Source organism: Pteropus medius, unplaced genomic scaffold (assembly GCF_902729225.1).
Source record: "Pteropus medius unplaced genomic scaffold, Ma_sr-lr_union100, whole genome shotgun sequence".
NCBI classification, from domain to species: Eukaryota; Metazoa; Chordata; class Mammalia; order Chiroptera; family Pteropodidae; genus Pteropus; species Pteropus medius.
In genome coordinates, this window is record NW_024354502.1 from 30,269,551 (window position 1) to 30,290,192 (window position 20,642).

Consider the following 20,642-nt stretch of genomic DNA (forward strand, 5'->3'; position numbering starts at 1 on the left):
TTTGGATTCTGCAGACCAAATTTCTTGATGGACAGACTCCAAGTAAAACTACTTGAGTTTGTGAAGAAGCAAGACTATTTTCTTAAAGCACTCGTGTCCATATGGAGATTGCGATTCCGCTGTGCACACAAGAAGCATCTGCAGATGGTCAACTTCTCTGTCATTTCTAAGCTAATGAAAGATCCACCAAAGCCAGAAAGGGGCAGAATGGAGGGAAAGCAATCCAAGAGAGATAAAGCAAGACTTTGGGTGCCAAAGGGTTAATTCCTAAACAATTGGTAATGCTCAGCTGGAGAAGCTGGAGAAGACATTCCTCACAGAGAATAGACCACAGGAGACCAAGCCACTATGTCTCAATTCAAAGGGGATTTAGAGAAAAATGTTCTTTGGTAGGGGGTCTTTTCTCTAGACAGGCCCTCAAGCCCAAGCCAAATGTGTCTGTTTACTCACTCCCCAGAAAGAGTTGTATTAGTAGATAACATTCTCTCACCTCTGAATCTGGGCTTGGCGGACCTCTCACTCATGTTTGCACAGTTTACCCAAATGGTGGGAGGACTCGGGTCTCTCCACTGTTAGAATTCTGGAAATTCGTCCAGGTAACTGTTCCTCTACCAGTCCTGGAGTCTCAAGTAGGGTGCAAATCTCACAAATCCATTCATAGGAGGATCTAGCCAATGTCTGGTTATTCCTCCCCTGACTGATCACCTCTAATCCCCAACTCCGGGATTCCTCCCTTGACTGATCAACTCCAACCCCCAGATGGTCTTATTGCTTTAGAGAGAGGCCTCTTAGGCCATGCCACGGTCACAATTGTCTGAAGGACAAGCAGGAAGTGTGGGTGTATATAAGACCCCAAAATTCTAAACTCAGTACATTTCTGGCACCTTCCAAGGCCCAGCTGGAAGGAAGGACTTTAGGTCTCAGTTCCACCGACAGACTTGAACCCACATGTAGGATTTTGGAGGATAACTGCCAGTCAGTTCACATACGGTGTAACAGAGCCTGACAGAAGAGCCTGAAGACTTCGTATTTAGTGTTGAGCACAGTTTTATTTTTCCTTTTACATACTCTCAAATCTTTGCACCTCAAAGCCCAGCCTCGCTTTTCCTAATGTCAGGAATGTGTGTGTGTAAAGAAGAAAGTTCTAGAACAAAGGTTCTTTAAACACGGTACTGACATGACAGAGCTCCCAGAAACCAGGGTTCTTGAATATAAGAACAGGGGCAAAATACAACTTTAAACCTGTGTTTTTTATTTCAAAAAAATTCTGATTTTTCCACACTGCCAGATACCCGTACATGAAAATTGGAAGTATGTTCCCTGTTGCTTCATAACCCAGCTCAAGGAAACATTCTTCAGTCTCCCCATTGCCCAAAGCTGACTACGGAGCCAAGCAGAGTCACTGAGGGGCCTCCCAGGTGCCTACCTGGTGGCCTCTTCCCACACACAGAGCTTCTTTCTGCCCTCTCCTAGAAAAACTGGGGGTGGGAGGCAGGGAGCCTTCCAGCCTGTTCCTCCTATTCTGTTCCATTATCATATCATCAGTGATTTTTTATGACGCTCTCCAAAGATACACTCAGAATCCTCTCCGCCAGCCAGGAGTAGTACCGCAAGGCAGGAGGGTTTCCTGCCTGCAGCTAGGTGGCGGTGCCTTTGGAGCAATGCAGAGAAAAGCATTCTGGCCCAGTCAGAAAACATGGAGTATGGTCTTGGTTGTGGTCCTTACAGGCTGAGGGACTTGCACTTTATCCTTTTGGCCTTAAAGTTCTTATCTATAAATCAAGAGCCAGAATTCCTGCCCTGTTACCCCGTAATATAAAATACATGAATTCTCAATAGCTGGTGTCAGTGAGGCACACAGCTAGATTTTCAGTACAGTCTGAAATGTTTAAAGTGGTATTCCATACATGACATCGTGAAGCACAGTAATGCTCTTACTTGGACAAGTTTCTTTCCCATTCTGCCTCTGCGAAGGTGCAAATATCATGCCCACATTGTTGATTCCAAGCCCCTCTGGCTCAAGAACTGGCCTGACCTGCTATCCGGGGTTTGGGAATGTCTAGGAAGACTCATAAAAATTTCGAGTTGAAGGCAACTGCACCCACTGTCTCCTCCTAGCACCCAGAGCACCTGTGCACACTTTATAGTTGCTCGCTTTGAGGTACCTACTACATGACTGTGAGCTCTTGGAGGACCAGCGCCTTCTCTTTATTTTGTCTCACCTATCCCTGCATCCCAGCATCTAGCATGGTGCCAGGCATACAGTGAGTGCTAAGTAAGGCCCTCCCCCTCCCCAACAAATGCATAAACATGTTGTAGAGGAAGGAGATATGTAAAATACCCAGGCTAAGAGGAGTTCTACTCTTGAGCATTGATTTTTGCATTGCGCTTCTTAAGAACCGAAGCAATAAGTAAGCATGAATCACTCAGGTCTCTTCGTCTGCAGGAAAGGAAAATCTTTCCTAGATCTGAATCCGAAGGGAACTGATCATTAGGGCCTTATACAAAGACTGTAAACAGAATGTGGGAATTTTGCATTGCCTCTTTGTGGACAGATGCCACATCCAACTCATATATCTTCCCAGTAGACTGTTCAACAGAGGATGAGCAGTGGATGTTTTGGTGAATGTAGTGGCCAGTTCCAGGAGAAAAGAATTTCCTGTAAATCCTGCATAGACACTGACCTTCAGATCCTATTGCCATCCAGTGTAAAACGGGCTGGTGCCTGGAGAGTCAGGGTTTCTGGGGGCCTGTGACAGCACCTGGGAGTGGGGTGGAGGGCAAGAAAAGCTGGAAGGGTGCTCCACCTGGAACACCTTGTTCCAGGTCCTGGCTTCAGAGCTCGAGGCTTCACTGGGACACCACAGAGCTGGAAAAATGGGCCTTTGGGAACCCCCTCCCCTCTGGTGATCCCAGAGTGAAAGTGAAGTGGCACATGCTTCGGTGATGGGAGGCCTATAAATCCGCTGAGATTGCTGCAGGGAGGGCAGCGGCCCAGCAGCGGACACATTCCCCTAGGAGCCATGTGCTTATTTACCTAACCCTTCATGGCAGGCACGCCAGACAGCTCCACTGCCTTTCTCAAGGGTTGGAACTGAGAACAACTTGGATATAAATGAGGTGCTGGGGGAGGAGTGGGAGAGAGCCCATCATCACACTCCTTCTGACTTCAGTAGAGCCTCTCCCTCCCCTCTGGGTATGGTGACCTCACTCTCAGCTATGAAAGCACTCACCTCCAGGTCTCCATCTGCACCGCTGGGAGGTCTTCTCCTCCCAGTCTCCCTCCATCCCCCTCCATCTGAGAAGCACTGCTCAGCTAGGTTACGGCACACTGTCCTTTCGAAGAGTAAGCCGCCTTCCTGCAGTCTTTCCCATTTTGCTCTCTGCATGCATCATCGCATCGGGACCTCACAAAAAGCCTCTGAGCTGGCAGAGAGGTTGTTATTCCCATTTCACAGAAAAAGACACAGAAGCTCAGAGTGGTGGAACCCTCACCAGCAGTCCGGCCACCACAGCGCTCTGGTGCCCAATCAACACCAATCTTTGGATTCTAATCCTGTTGACTTTGCACTAGGCCTAATTGCCTTCGTTAAATGCCAGTTCCTGGGGAGAAAAACCCAGAGACCTTTTGGCTGTATTGACTCTTATCATTAATTCATTTATTAAACTCTTCCAAGAGGCCAGCAGGAAGAAAGAGATTGTCCTGAAAGAGGGGAGGAAGGAGAGATGGATTTGAAAATCTGGGCAAGTGCGTGAGGTATCTTCCTATGGGGTTCTGGGATGGAAGAAGAGTAGGATGAAGTAGCGAGTGTCTGAGGGGTCAAAAGTGGGGGATTTGAATCTGGGACTGCTGCAAGGAAGGGTGCTCAGGGCCAGACCTGGGTTGCAGAGGTGACCGCAGTGCTCTGTGCAGGCAGCTGCCAATAAACCACGTGTAGCTGACCTGCCATCGTGCGGATCCCCAGAAGAAACACTCTAGGGGAGAAGAAATTGGGAGCCCCACACAGAGGGAAGGCTTACTACATACACATGAGAGAAAGAAAAAGAAGACTATACAAGAGCTGGTCCAGGGTATAGGGCAGAAAGTCTAGTCTGTCTCTGGTCCTCTGCAGGCCCTGCACGTTTTGGGAGTTCCACGGTCTTTTCAGGAGTGACATTAAAAATATTTAAAACCTAGTATGTCATGACCAATCAGATTGTATGCCAGATGAAAACCACCTGTGCCACCCTGCAGGTGCATGAGGGCTGGATCCCAGCCCTGGGGCAGTTCCAGCAGGGGCATGAGTGGATATGCAGTTCCCAGGACGCACCAGGCTGCCTCCTGCCTCTGTGCTAAGCTCATGCTGCCCCCACAGCCCAGCTGTCCTTCCAATTCCTCTCCAAGGCTGGCCCAGGGTCTCCTAGCTAGAAGTGGCCAGGTGCACTGTCAATACCATGTACCTCAACTATCCAACACCTCTCCTCACTGCTTGTTTACATCTCTGAAGCTCCTCTATGACCTTCTTTTTTTTTTTTGCATGCCATAAGTTTATTTACAAACATATCTAGTATGTTAGTATGTTGAGTTCAACAGTTTGATCCATTTGTCAAAGAGACTGTACCTCTTAAAGTGCTGCTCTTCACATCTGTTTCATGGAGTAACTAAAACATTCTTATTTCTTAAGCAGTTGCTGTCTTAGTATAAAGAAAGGTGCAGCAAACCCGGATCCAAAGTATACAGTTATCATAACTAGTAACCGGCACTTTTTTTCCCACTGAAAATGGCAATTTCTTCCCTGGCTCCTCCTCATGCCTCCTCTGTACCACTGAGGTTGTGAACCTCCAAATGCCCCTGTCCCGATATAGCACTGTTGGAAGCCCAGCAAAAGGCAAAAGGCACAAAGACTGAAAGCAGAGGAAATGACCCTCTAGAAGCTTCTCGAGGACAGAAACTATATCTTTTTTATCTTTTATCTCTAGTACTTAGCCCAGTGCCTGCCACTTAGTAGGTACACAGTCGACATGGAATCACCAGATGAGATTGGTCGGATGACCCAGCCCCGAGCGGTGAGAAGGAAGTACAAGTTGATGAGTGGGGCACAGACAGCCTTAAAAAGCATGTACCTTGACCCTCCCCTCTTCTTCCTGCCTGGAACTCAGATGTGATACCAAGAGGTACAACAGCTATCTCGTGACTGTGAGATCACAAGCGTGAGGAGAAATACCCGTGTACTAGGGCAGAGGAACAGGAAGACAGAAAGAACCTGTGTCATAAGGAATGACCTGAGCAGCCTACCCCAGGATTCTTGTTAGATGAGACCTACGCTCTCTCCCTCGCTTGCTTAAATCTGAAGTCATTTGAGTTTTCTCTTTCATACAGTTAAAAACAAACCTAACTGGTATGGGTCTATAGTTTAGGGACTCTCATAGCAGACAGGAAACCCAAAGGCTGAAAGTTTTAATTTTTACTATCTCCTAGGACTTTACTGTTTAAAGTGTGGTCCCCAGACCAACAGCATCAGTATCTTCTGGGGACTTGTCAGAAATGCAGAATCTCAGACCCCACCCCAGATGTGTTCAATCATAACTTGCATTTTAACAAGATTCCTAGGTAAATCCTGTGTATATTGAAGACTAAGAAGCACCATCCTAAGAAACTCTTCATGTGCCTAGAAGTGTTTATCTTTCTCCTGTTGTGATTCCTACAGCTGTGAAACACCCTATTTCTAAGTGTCAGTGGATTTGTCACACATATGCACCTGCATTGCTCTGTATCCTCTGACTTAGCATCCCACTATGAACCCCCACTTTTCAGAAGAGGAGACTGAGTCACAGAGAGGGTTATCAGCTATCCCATGTCCAGAAAGAGTAGACAGGCAAGTCTTAAGGAAGCAACGCCGAAGGAGTGTTACAAAGTCAGAGTAGGCAGCAAAGAAGCCTCGCCCTTTGGCCCCTTGGAGGCTGACTGCAGCAGCCAGAAAGAAAACAGATCCCGCTTTCTTCTCCACACGCTGTATCATAAACAGCTGTATATCTGGAGGCTTCTGTAATCTTCCAGCAGTTTCACATTCTATCATATTTAATATCTGTCACTCGCACTTTGTAATATACAAACAATGCTTTTTCTCAAACCCTTCTAAGACTAATAGTGTTACAAGTCCCCCCCGCCCACCAAGAAAAGCAGAATTTGCCCATCAAACCCTTTTGTTCTTTATTTTTAACTGTAGTCTAGACCACCAAATTGCTTAATACACAGTATAAAGCTCCATAAATAACAGCTTCCCAAGTACAGCCACTCAGCTTTGGCGTGCTTTCCAAGTTCTGCATTAACTCCTCGGGTGTGAAGGGGTTTTCAGCCATTTCAGTCCCTGAATATATAACCGGCTGCTTACTAAATGGCCATATAATCCTTACCGCCATCACTTATATTTTCTTTTATTGCCATTATCCTTGGCGCCTTGACAGAAGAATAAAATATTCTTTCTGGAGGATAAAATGCTCTACATCCTGCATGATTTTCACTCACCCAAATTCCCTGATTTGGGTTTTTTTTTCCATCCCCACCCCAAGGAAGTTGCCTCCTTACAATTAGGGGGGATTTCAGATTGGAATTTAATTCCATCTTGTCTTTTCTCCTGACATAACCTTTTCCTGGGGTTGGTTTGTGTGGGAAAGAGAGGACATCTAAGATGGATCCTAAAACTCCTAAAAGCATAGAGGTAGGGAAGAAAGATACACATCAAAGATGGGGGAGCAGGGATGTGAATGCGTATAGAGCAAAAGGTTGGGGGAATGGTTGTGAGAAGAGCTTGGGTTGAGATGTCACAGTGAGTCAGGACACCATAATTCATTGTGAAGCATTCATCTGCCCACCCATTGTCCAGCAATTCAGAGAAACCAATGGCCATGCTAGAGACAAGGCCCCAGAACAAGCCCGCCAAGACTATGTCTCACCCCAACTGTGGCACTGGGCACACGGAGAGCCCCATATTCCTCAGGTCTAACAATTCTGTCATACTGAGAGACAACTCTCTCCCCCATCACTTTGTTCATCCACCTGCCACCACCTTACCCAAACTGTCCTAAACAAGTAGGCTCTCAGCCTTCTAATATCTCTCCCACAGGTTGGGTAGTTGTTGTCAATGAGAATAAGTACACTTGTAACATATAAAAGGGAGTGGTGGGTAGGAAAAGCCAGACAGTGCTAAACTACAAAAAAGAGAGAAAGCTCTGAAGCCCTGGGGCCCGGAAAGTCACACTTCTAAACCTCTGCCCTGTTAGGAAAGACACCCAAACCCCCTAGCCACACCCAGCCTTCCCACCTCCCGCCCCTGGCTGAGGTTCTCTTCAGCTGTCCCAGATGAAGGGAAGCCCTAGGTGAAGGCTTAGATTTGCAAAGCACAAGGAACCAGAGGTAGCGACCCAAGACTCACACAAACCCCTCGTGCTTAAAGGGCATGCATGATAAATGTGCAAGCCCAGGCTCCTAGTCTCCAAACCCCTCGCCCTTATCTTTCACACATCATATTTCTCTTGGTGCAAGCACAACTGACCCTGAAACTAGAGATCTGCAGTCTACTCAAATCGAACACTGTGACCTTTCTTGTCCCCTGGAGGAGGACAGTTCCTGATGGAAATAGGTTGCAGAGGAGAAGGGGCACAGACGCACATTGCTTGATTGGTGGATGTGCCTTGCAGAGTGGAGGTATGGAGGTATGAGGGAGGCAGGGCAGAGGCAGTGTGCTTGGTTCCACAGAAACTCCCTACTGCCTCTTGCTCCTCTCAACAGCCAAGACTGCCTCTCCATGTCCATACTGACTTTCTTACTGGACTCACAACTACTCCCAACATTCTTTCTTCCCGCCCCAAGGGTTCTGGGTGAGGCGGCTTCCCCATAGCTGATTTTTAGGGGCTTTTCCTAGGAAGTAACACACCCATTGGCCCCTGGATTGGCTGAGCAGCTCCCTTCTGGGGCCCGCAGTAAGCAGGGCTAGAGTGTAGAGTGCTGGGGGAGGGAGCTTCTGTGGAATGCAGCCCTCTCTCCCCAATGCTCAGAGGCCAGCCTGAGGAGCATAATAGAATACATTAGTCCCACAGCGCATTCAGCTCTGCCTCTTTAAGAACAATGGTGGCAACTGAGCTGATTTTTGCCAAATGACTGGCTTTAGTCCATTCTGAGCAGAGTGAAGCCTGCCAGATAAAGTCCATATTCAGGGCTTTAAAAGGGGTTGGTTAATGGGCACAGGGGCACCAGCACCAGGCTACTCCCTGGGACCCACACTCAAAGAATGCCAGTGCCCAAAAAGAGTCTAAGGCTGACGCCAGCTGCAGGCGCCCACCCCTAGACAGGGCTCACACCCATCCTGAAGCAGGTGAAGAAGTTACTGCTCTAGATTTTGTTTTTAATTTGAGACCTGGTACCAGTGGTTGACTCCAGAACAATCTTTATTATTTGGAGATTTACACAGCAAAACTAACTTGCCTGCTGGAAAGGAATGACTTTGTAGTAACATCAACCAATGTGAGACACCTGCTGTTGTGGACAGAGCACTGGGCTCAGAGTCTAGTTTTCCAACCTGAGGTAACTGAGTGACATTTGCAATCTCTTTACCTCTCTGAGACTTAAGTCCTTAACTTATGAGGAAGTTGGGCCAGATAGGATCTAAACCCCTTCAAACTTTGAAATTTTATGTAAAAAGAAAACTCTAACCATGCTTCCTTTAATTTACCATCTCAAACTATATCAGGAACTCCTAAAAACCAGGACTTGGAAAACTGAAAAGCCCAATGCAAATGTCAGTGATAACTATGACCTTTGACAAAGATCAATATGAACAAAGCAAAGTCAACACCAAAAACAGAGCTGTTCTGATGTGATTTTTTAAATTTCTATAACATATATGTCAAAGTGGAGAGATAAGAGAGCCACCATTGGCGTTGCTGTGATGAGCAGGCACCTGTAATGTCGCTCCCAAGGGACTCTGCCTTCCTCCAACTCATTCTCTTTTATGCCATGGATGCACTCTGACCACCCTGAGGAAAGACCCAGGACTTGGTCATAATATTTGGCACTTTTCTTTGTACTCTTCTTCTTATCTGTTGCATCATTAACATGGCTGATAGAAGAATTTTACCTAGATTTTTTGCGCACCTGAGAAAGTCATTCTGAGCACCCAAAGATTGGATATTGAAAATGGAGTATCTTAGCAGAGAATACTGCCCTGCCAGTTCAGACACAGACATCATCTACTCGGTGGGGTCTTTCCTATGTAAAACTGCACTCAGCCCTCTCCACCATTCGCTATCCTCTTCTACTTTGTTTTCCTACCTATTTCTTATGCTCTTCTATCACACTACATATTTTGCTCATTTATTTTATTGTCTGTCACTCTCCACCGCCAAAATGTAAGCTTCCCCAGGGCAGAGATTTGTATGTTTTGTTCACAACTATATCCCATAGAACAGTGCCCTGGTACCTGGGAAGCACTCATTAAAGCCTTGCTGAATGAATGAATGAATGAATGGTCACATGGAAAATACAAAATACAAAACATATATATAGTGTGTGATTCAAATTTTGCAGAAATAGAAAAAAGAGAAAGAGAAAGGAGGAAGAGAAGAAAGGAAAGGAAAAAGCTAAAAAATCTGAAAATAGGTACACTGAAATGTTCAATATCTCTGGTTGTTGGAATCATAGGTGGTTTAAACTGTCTTTGTGTTTATCCTCATTTTCTAAAATTTCTATGGTGACTATATATCACTTTTGAAAAAAGGTAAAAGTATAAACATTAATTTTAAAGAAAGGAAGATGGGCAAATTTAACAGCATAGATGTTTTTCTCAGACAGAAAGAACAATGTGAGTCTCTAATACTAGCCTCAATTACACAGATTCTTAAAAATCCTGCTTCATTTGAAATGTCAGGTAATTATTTTAAAAGATTTAGTGTGTGTATGGGGGGGGGAGGAAGGCTCACATTTTCTAGATAATTGCCTCCATTGTCCAGGTCCTGATGCCTGTGGAGTCATAGTCTACATCTTCCTTCCAGACCACACAGAAGTGAAGAATAGAGAGAGAACTCTTAGACCAGCAATCAATCAACAAATATTTAATGAGCTCCTACTACGTGCAGAGTTCTGTACTGGATATGCATCCTCACTCTCCTTCATACACACGCCCTCCTCAGCTGCTCCCTGTTACTTCTCACCACCCCAATTTGCTCTGCTCAGGCCTCCTGCGCAACACAGGCCCAGGCTGGGCCTCTATTCATTGCACCATGCACGCCTCTAAGAGAAGAGAGTCTGAGCCGCTTCCACCAAGGAGCATAGGAGGGTTTGAAACAGACTCAGAGAAGTTTAATAGCCTGCTCGAGGTCATTGGTGGACACAAGGCCTCTGAAATCCTTCCCAGCACACTTGCCTTGGGCCCCTCCACCCTCTCGGCCACACTGGGCATAGAACAAGTGCTGCCTGAGGTAATCCACTCATAAGATGGCAATGCCAGGAGGGGAAATTTGGAAGGTCATATACCTGTTGAACCAGGAATGCTCTTGGCAGCCACTCTTTCTGGGCTGCAGGAACTCATCCTGTAATAACTTGCCACACAGAACACATCATTCCTGTATGGACTGGACCCTGTCCCAGGGCGGGAGGGATGGTGAAAATGCTTCCTTGAGTGCCACAAAGAGCCTCTGAGTTGCCTGCACAGGTTTAAGACTGTTTGGTCTGAGGAAATGCTGGACAAGCTGTGTATCACCCAATGAGAGAGCTTGATGGTTCGAGCATCGGGGAGTGTGCCTGGGCATGTGGCAGAATCCAGCTAAGCTTGCAAGGATTTCCCGCCAAACTAATGAGGATCCTGGCAGAGTATAACAATCACTGGCAGGAATGCTTGCTCTAATTGGGATCCAGGCTTGGCTCCTCTGAAGGGCATCGACATGTGAATGCTGGGCCTTGCCGTCCACTCCCTGCCCCATCTACAGGCCCCACGGCAGGATACGGACCTGGGACACTCTGGTTAGCATACCACTGGCCTCAGTAACAGCTCCTCTTCCCTCCACTTCCTCCATGTTAAAATGCTTTTGATGTCCCCACAGGCATAAATCCAGGAAACCTCAGCCTAAACAGAGAAGGCCAGAAGAGAGCAGTTTCTCTCTCTTTTTTTGCAGCCCCAGCTGTGTGCTTTGGGCTCCAGTCCAATCTCCATGCAGCCCACCTCTTGGGGTTCTGATTAGCAGACCTGAGACCACATGTGCTGCTTAACCTTCTTCCTGCCCCCACATCCTCCATCCAAGTGGAGAATGTCAACCAGAAGTGGAATAGCCTGGCTGGTGGTCCCAGCTAGACCTTGCTGAGTGGGGGAACTGCTCGTGGGAGAGGGAAGGAACCGCAGGGTCGGTGGGAACTCCACACCGGGGAAATGTCCTCCAGAAGGAAGGACAATCCCCCGCCTTTCAGGACATGACCACCACTTGATTAGCATCTTGTCTTGATAAAGTTATTATAGTTCTGGCTTTTTAGTCGTTCATTCGGCTACTCATTGGGCCCTGTGCAAAACCAGGAGAATTGAAGTGAACACAAGACAAATCCTCTCTCAAGACATTCCCAGCCTCCTGGAGAAGACCTCTTTTGCCTGTCCAGGAGCTGAAATAAGATTCAGACTCTGATTCAATTAAGATTTTCTGAATGCCTTCTTTGTGCCAGACACTTTAATAATTGTTTGTATATAGATTAGCACAATTTTATCTTCTCAGCAAGTCTAGGAAGTAAGTTCTGAAGAAACTGAGGGTGAGACATTAAGCAATTTGCTCAAAGCCACACAACTAACAAACAGAAGAACCGAGATACAGGGCTCAGAAAATCTTTAATTCAACATGGTGGGCGGCGGGAGATGTGGAGAAAGGAGCTTTCATTGAAAAGGTTAACGCATCATTTCGAGCCCCCATTTAAATTGGCTAGAGATCTTCACATTCACATTGGGCTACACTGCACCTAGGAATCAAAGGCTCTCACTCCTAGGGGTGCTGCTCCACCCACCACTCACCAGAAAAGTTACCCTGTCCCGCCCCACACACTGCGTGGCCCAGCAGAGGACCATTGCACACTCTGCATTTTTCAAACAGCTGTGGTTGCAGACCAGGGTGACACCTTCTACAAGGGGCACAGAGATGGACATTTCGGAACCGCTTTCCAATCTGCATGGCTTTTTCTTTTCCATGTGTCTCTCTCTCTCTCTTTCCTCCTTTTTAAAAAGAAAGCAAGGTCTCTATTGTATCCTATTGTGTGCCGACTGCCTGGCTGCTGGTTTTTTCCGCTTGTCTCATTAAGATGGATGGGGTTGCTGCCTTATTAATAATTGGGAAGGTTGCTCTTTGTTCCCCTTTCCTCTCCTCACTAACGATGCCTGCTCCAGTGGCTCCATAAAGAATCTTGCAGCCCCCGGGCACACTGGAGCACCTCCCCTGCTTGTCGGGCACCGGCTGCCAACGCAGGTCCATTGGCCAAGCCAGAATGTCCCAAATACTCTCACCTCCAGAGCTCTAGAGTCACAGGAAGAAGGGCTGGGAATGTCTCCCAGCCAAATGGAGACTGGCCGACCTGCCCTGATTCACCTGCCAGGTGGAGTTAAGAACCTCAAGCCCTACTTCTGTATCTGTCCCTGGCCCTCTCTGCACTCCTCCATTCTTTGCTCTCCACGGCGCTGCCGTTAGCTTTCTCGAATCCATCAGCAAACATGCATTTGTTACTATGCCATGCAGAAAGAGGATTCATTCATTCATCAGTTTATTCAACACATTATTTTTCAGGGTCTACAATATGCCAGTCACCATTCCAGGCACTGTTCCAGGCACCATAGCAAACAGGCAGGCAAATTGCCTTCTTGCCTTATTTTCTAGTGGTGTGAGACAAGAGAAAACAAACATACAAATAAATGAGAAGATGTTAAAGTGGGAAGTGCTATGGATAAAAATCAAACAGGATGATTCTATCCGAAGGGTTTAGATCAGGGAAGGACTCTCTGAAGAAAGTGGCATTTGCCTTGAGACCTGAATGGTGCCTATAGGACAGTTCCAATTTCCCAACAAGAGGGTAAAGCCCTCAGGGGCCAGGACTCATGTGTGAAACAACTAAGGTACAAGTTGGCATAAAGTCACGTGGGATTGACACTTAGATGTACTTGACTGGAGGTTTCAGGAAGGAGGCAGATCCCAAGTTGGGTGACATCAGGGCTAGCTAGACAAGAGGCTGTTGGGTGTTCCAGGTGGGGGAAGGCTAGAGCTGGGGCAAGGGGTAGAAAGGACGTGGCTTGCTCATGAGACAGTAGGATTGTGGGGGCCAGGGGTGAGGGTGGTGCAAATATAGTAAGATAGCCATTTGCCTCTTTGTTCTAAGTCTCTCTACCTGATGCATCTGGTACTTGCCCAGCTGTACCTCTCCTCACTTCCAATCCTGCCTTTCTCATTTCAAATAAATGAGACCTCATCCTGGAGGAAGGATCCCTGTGGGCCTGTCTGGCCTCTGGATCCTGGCTCTTCCTGGTTAGCCCCACACTGTGGCCACAGAGCCCAGGTTAACAGAGGAATAGCATAGGTAAGAACATCTAGGTCGAGAAAAACTCCATAGAGAGGCGAAGTCCCCACCAGCTTGCCAGAAGTTTGTAGAAGCCCTTGTCTGTATAAACTGTGTTCTCACAAATTTAGATTTCACCAGGCCTGTCCTTTCTGCAGCAGGAGCTTCCCCTCCTCCTGCCCACTCCACCACCTCCTGCTGAGAACATGGATGTCTGTTCTCAGAAAACACTTCAAGTTTCCTCCATGGTCACTGAAACCCCTTCACCTCTATCCCACTCCCAACAAAAGCAAGAAGAAGGAAAAGGAGAGATGATATTTGATTTTTATAATGCTACTTGATTTTCTTTAGGCTCCGCATCCCCTGGGCTTATGAACTAAAGCTTATTCACACAGCCAAACAAGACAAGGATCTCTGCTCACAAGGACATCTCAGTTTGAGGGATTCCAGCCCCCAATCCCCTCCTCCATCATTGCCATGTCAAGAAGATTAATGCTTTTTCTCCAACCTGTGAATGGGAGGCTGAGCTGTCACCAACCTTCCAAGGAAAGGAAGCCCCCATGTTTGCATGTGACCAAGAGAGCTTGGTTGAGTGCACACACACACACACACACACACACACACACACACACACATCTCCCAGATCCAGGGGAGGCTTTAATTCTCAACTTAGTTTTAGGACTGCATCACAATTTATCATGGCATCCAAGTGGAGGAACTAAGTTGATCCTCTATTATATCTGGGGGCCGGCAGGTCCCATCTGAGAGGAGACCTGGGCTCAGTCTAATTGAGTTAACCCCGCAAATTTAGTAGGCCTCTACAATTGCTGCCTTTGGTCCTATTCCCCAAATTAACTGATGAGAAAAAAAGACCAAATCCAGTGAGCACTGACTCAGTGCCCCCCATGGGCCAAGCACGGTGCTGGCATGGGGCTCCTGGAGTGAACAAGACTCAGTTCCTCCAGTGGCTAGCCACCCTGCTCTGACCCCACTCTGAGGTCTGCCCCGACTCCCATCTGTTTTGCTCTTCTGCCTCAGGGTCTGATTGGCTTTTCTCCTACTGATCTCACTATCATTTTAGAATGGCCTTTCCACTGCGTAACTGCATATTAAACACTGGAGGCTGGCTAAGTCTGCACTCGGCCCTTTTCCAACCCCCAGGCATCTCCTGGCCCTTGCTCATTTGATTTTTAACACTATTTACATATGTTTATGAGCATGTTTCCTCAGCCTAAAATAGTGATAAGCCTAGTAGCTATCCCACAAGGGCATGTTATGCATTTAAATGAGATAATGTATTTAAAAGCTTAACAGTGTCTGCCAAGCAATACTTGTCACCTGCGAAACGGCAGTCTTGCTTATTCTTCTTTGCTACATTGCAGGACCCTTTGAGTATCCATAGCAGAGTGACTGAAATGTGTTCATCTTTATTCCCCACACCCTCAGCCCCAACTCCAGCTTAGACCTTTGCACACAGTAGATGCTTGTTAAATATTTGTTTAAAATACTCCATATCCATCCAGTTTTGGGTGCTGATCTGCCAAAAGCTGGTAGCATCAGGATTTGCTAACCTATGGAGTCCACTTGCACTGAGGTGTTAGGGGCTCAGCAGTTCTCAATGTGTTACCCTTTCCAGATACTGGATTTACGTGCCAGGAGTTTGTATTCCTTAAACCAAAAGAACGCTCAGTTGTGGCCTCTTAAGGCACCAGAAGGGGAGAGATAATTATTGTGGACAAAATGTCTTTTAACAGTCATTTAAGTACCATAAGAAGTAAGCTAACTTCTCATTAAAAAGGATAGTCTTGACTAAGATATTTACGCCCACTAAGCAGTTCCTCTGTCACTAACAAAGTTAATTGCCACAAACTCTGCTTCCCAGAGACTTTAAAGAATTCTTCTGGACGATGTTTTTCTTTCATAAAGGCTGCCCATCACTTAGCCATCTGGCCATTCCTGGCAGTACTTTCTCATTGGATTCCCACCTTAATGTGTGTGGAAATCCAATACATTGGTATAAATTGGTCACTGCCAAAAGAGCAGGGACAAGAAGAACAGGACATCAACTGACTAGCAGGAGAGTAGTTGGCTGGCCTAGCCCAGCCAGCAAGGACTCCAGCAAGGACCCCTCCAGGCTCAGGGAGTGAGAATGGTGTGCACTCATCCACTGGGCATCTGAGAAGAGCCACAAAGAAGCCTAGTGATGCCCGTGTCTCTGCCAGCTTTGTCATCCCAGAGCATAGCTCTAGACATGCCACACATGTATCCAGAAGCCCAGAGTGGAACTTGACTGCCTCCTGCATCAAAGCCTAATTTCAGGGACCTCTGCTATTGTCTCAGAACTGTCCCTTCAGCTTTACTTCCCACTCAGTCTCACTCTATGGCCAAACCAAATAGCTCCCTTTGCTCTGAACAGCCACAGGCTTCCCACCTTCCAACTTTTACCCTTGTTCTTTCTGTATCTTTAAAGGCTAATCCTGTTTCCTCCATCATTTGAAATCCTCTCATCTACCTCTCCAGGTTCAACTCAATCATGCCCTTTCCTGAACCACATCTGCAAGACCTCTTCTCTAAATGCTCATGGCAATTTATACTCTGCTGCATGGCCCTCCTGTTTTTCTACTTTGTTTTATGTGTGTATTTGCCTCATCCATGTTCCTAGATTGGAAGCTGTTAAGGGGCAGGGACCTAGTCTTGTATATTTGCCCCACAACTCCTGTACAATTTCACAGATGGTTGGATGGTTGGTTGGATGGATGAATGGATGGATGGAAATGGAAGGGAGAGAGGGAAGGTGAGAGAAAGGAAGGAAGAAACAAGGAACAGGTGAATAAACAAAAGACCCCTTGCCCTGGGGATTTACCAGCATCCTAGTTGGTAACCAGAGGCCTGGCTCGAAGATGGGATGGTAAAAATGCAGGCCCTTCTCTGAATGGCTTCCTCCTACTCCTCCTCCCCTGCCTGGGGCCTCCCTTCAGGAGCATTCATCACACAGGCCTGGGCTCATTGAGGAAAAAATATGCAAAGGCAGAGCAAGGGTGGCCCTGCCCCATGAAATCCTCTTCTTCAAGGGCCACTGCCCCCACAGGAAATCACCGAGGGGCAGACCAACCTGTTGGGCCCCTTTATCCCAAGGCCCTGACACCCTGGAAGCTAACTGTGACCACACACAGCAGGAGACACACACAATAGTCTCAACCAGTGAGTCACTGTTGTCACTGGCAGTGACAAATTCTCCGTGCTGCACAGGCACACAAAAGCCAATGCCGAGTGACAATAAGAAAAGCCATATTCAACAATGATGCTTCAGTTAACCAGAACTCCATTAGCTGCAATTCTCATTTCATTGAGGGTTTTGGTTACTTATTTTGTTTTTGTTTTTGTTTTTTGCTGGGGTTTTTTTCCTTAGATCTTTGTACCCTTTCTGTAGGAAAAAGAGAAACAATCCAAGAAAACAAATTGACATTAGAATTGTGGTCAAGAAGAGTTCCAGGGGAAAAAAAGAGGGGTGGTGCTTTAGCATCTGGAGTTTCAGTGGCCATTTTAGTAAAGGCAGCAGTTGTGACTCCCCCAGATCTGCAAACACAGCAATTCTCATGCTTGCAAGTTGGAGGTTACCTGCGTTTGTTAATTGATTGACAAACATTCATCACACAGGCCTGGGCTCATTGAGGAAAAAATATGCAAAGGCAGAGCAAGGGTGGCCCTGCCCCATGAAATCCTCTTCTTCAAGGGCCACTGCCCCCACAGGAAATCGCAAAACCTCACCCCAAAGGATTCCGGGCAACCCATCTTGTGCTGCTTAATTTTCTCTCCTTTGGTAACTGTAAGATGCATGGATAGTGTGGTGACTAAAGCCAGTCACAGACCATGGCACAATCACACTGCCCAAGAAAGGGCTCTTTTTGCTGCAGTGGTGTCCAGCAGACATGTGTCCTCATCTCTGTCCCATCACCTACTCTCCACGGGACCTCTGCAAGCCAGTTTCCTCATCTGTGAAGAGAAGATGATAATATACCCTGGTCAAATGGCTCTGAGGATAAATGGAGATAATTAATGTATATCAAGTGTCTAGTGAAGTCTCCAGCACACAGTAGGAGCTAAATAAATGTTGAGTTTCCTTTCCTTCCTTCCACATTACAAACTTCTCTCACCATCCCTGGCAATCACTCCTGGAGAGTCCTCTTGGCAGCCCTCCAGGCCTCAGGAGAATGATCTAGCTCCCAAGGAGAGCTGTTTGGACCCATCAGACACTGAGACCACCCGGGACGTGGCCCTTGAAGAGTATGAGGCAGGCACCTGCCCTCGCTGAGCTACTCAGGCCCCACGTAAGCTCCTCAGAGCAGCGGCTCCACAGTAACTTTGGGAAGGATGGAGCTTCCAGAAGTAGGAATCAACAGTCAGCCCATAAAGTCCTCACCCTGCCCCCAAACGCCTATCCTCTCTGCCGGTCCGGTCCGTTTTACCTGGCACAGTCCCAGCTTCATTACATACCTGAAATACCTCATTTAATCCTTCTGTCAACACAATGACCTAGGAACTGTTACTGTCCCCTATAGGTAAGGAAACTGGGGCCCAGGAAAGTAACTTTCTCAAAGTCACTTTAGTAAGTGGTGGAACCAGCATTTGAGCCCACAAGGCCTCCAGAACCAAGGCCCGCAGGCCTGCCCTTTGGGGCCCTCTGCATCGTCACACCCAAGACTGTAGGAAAGTTGAGCCCTCATCCCAGCACACCTTGGTAGACTCACGGTGAGTAAACATTTTCCATATACTCTTTCTAATTCTCACAGTGAGCCTGCATGGTAAGTATAATTTTCCTATTTTTGCAGATGAGAAATACTGAGGTCCAGAGACATTAAGTCAAACTGTTAAGTCACAGAGCTTATGAGACCAAGTCAGATTCATCTGACCCCACAGCCTGTGGCTTTTCCACTCTACCAGATCAGACTCTGCTCTCAGAGGTTGGCATCGGACACACAGAGGAAGCCTGAACTGCCACCTTCATGACATTTGAGAGGTAAAGAGACCCCATCTGTTCAAGCGCTGCCTCATGACTCCCAGGTACAAACTAAATTCCAGCTTGAGGCTTGCGGTTTCAGGGCCTTCTCCAAAAGTCCTGCCAAGTATCTGCAGTAATGAGTTATGTTATCTGGGATGGGAATAAGCGCGCTAACCGACAGATTAGTAGGGCTGCCTTTATCTGGGCTCAACTGTCTGTTGGTAGAGAACAGAGCCCAAAAGGATTAAGACAGGATCGGGACACTTTAATTTGGGGAGAGAGGGTGTTAGATGTTCAAGGGGCTGTCAGGGTGACTAGGGTGAGGGAAGCCTGATGGATGGAGGCGGGAGAGCCCAGAGAGAAGGGTGCCAAATGTAAATTCCACATTTTCCTGATGTGGGCTGGCCCAAGGCATTTCCACTAACAGAGCTGGTAATGCCATAATTCCAGTTGTGGCTACTATTATCATTGTATTATTATAATCATTGTCAATATCATTTATGTATCTGTATCACGATGAATATCTCTTTTACCTTCACCACAGTACAGAACAGTACCCTTATAAGTCTCTCCTTCGCTAATGCAGGGACCATTGAGTCACAGAGCACTCCACAGCAGGCTCCAGCCCAGCCCTTCGAAACTATCCCCGCTATATAACAAAGCACAGACCCCTCAGCTGGACTTCCATGCCCTGGAAATTGAGACACTGCTCTGACCAAGTGAGGACCCCTGAAGGGACAAAAAGAGATGTTGCCCCTTGAGGGCTAGCCACCTCTGACCCTTTAAGGACACAGGATCTTTCTGGGGGAGAGGGAAGGGCAGGGGTGTGACTGGTACCTTGAGCTATCAGAATGAACTCCAGTCTGCAAAACTCCTGTGCCCTCTGAGGGATCCTCAGCTGGCGCTCTCCCAAGTGCTCACTTCTGCCTCTGGTGTATCTATTCTCATCAAACCTGGGAATCTGGTGATGACTACTCACACTTTGCATCTTGTCTTATTTGTGACTGGGAATCCAATAAATATTTATTATTGATTTCATGCCAAAGGTTATAAGAGAACAAGTGGCTTTTAAGAAAGTGATTGAAAAAAAAAAAAAAAGATCTATAGCTGGCCCCTGCAGAATTGTTTTGGGGTTATAAATATGGCACATCTTGGTGTAAGAATGAATTTTTGGTTGGAAAGACATGAGAGATCCTCCTTTATCTCAGCCCCTTCAAGGATAATGAGGAGTGTTATATCAGTTAGTTATGACCGCAAAACAAACAACTACGGAACTTAATGGGGTTAGTCATATCTGATCATTGGCAGGCTGTTGGCCGTGAAGACAGTGGCAACTGGGCCATGTGTCTCTCATCACTAGAAGCTAGCCCAGGTTTCTTCAAATGGTGGCCGTCACAGGTGTCCAAAAACAGCAAAAGAGGACAAGTCCCACTGCAAGAGTACTTTTCAGCCTCTGCTTTGTCCACAGCAGGCAAAGCAACTCATGTGACAAAGTCCAGTCTCTGAGTGGGAAGGCAGCCAGAGTCAGAATGTAAGACAGCGTGGGTTCAAGGATTAAATCTACCACCAGGCAGACTGTCTTTTACAAATATATTCCTCTAACAAAATCATCAAGAATATCTCTTTTGTATCTGAATTAAAATAGATAGTTAATAAATATGTTAATGGAGGTATAAACAAATACACAATAAAATAAAGAAAAGGAGTGAATGAATAAGGAGTGAGTGAGAAAGTGAGTGAGTGAGTGAGTGAGTGAGTGAGTGAGTGAGTGAGTGAGTGAGTGAATATAGGTCTAAAGACTATTGAGATCCTCAGACCTGGGGAATTATTCTAGAATTTTGGGAAGCATAAGAAAGACACACAGCTCTCTAAGTACAAAATCCCCAAAGAATATTATGTTTGGAGAGAAAAAGCTTATGAGTACAGTGAGAAGAAACTGAACTAAAAATCAAAAGCCTTAACTGCTCATACTTTATTTCCTCCCTAATCATAATGTAATTAATTAGTTTCTTCACTTTTTTATCTCAACAAATATTTATTGAGCTTCTACTCTATGCCAGGCACTGGGCCCTAAACTCGTTATTTTGCTAATTGGAG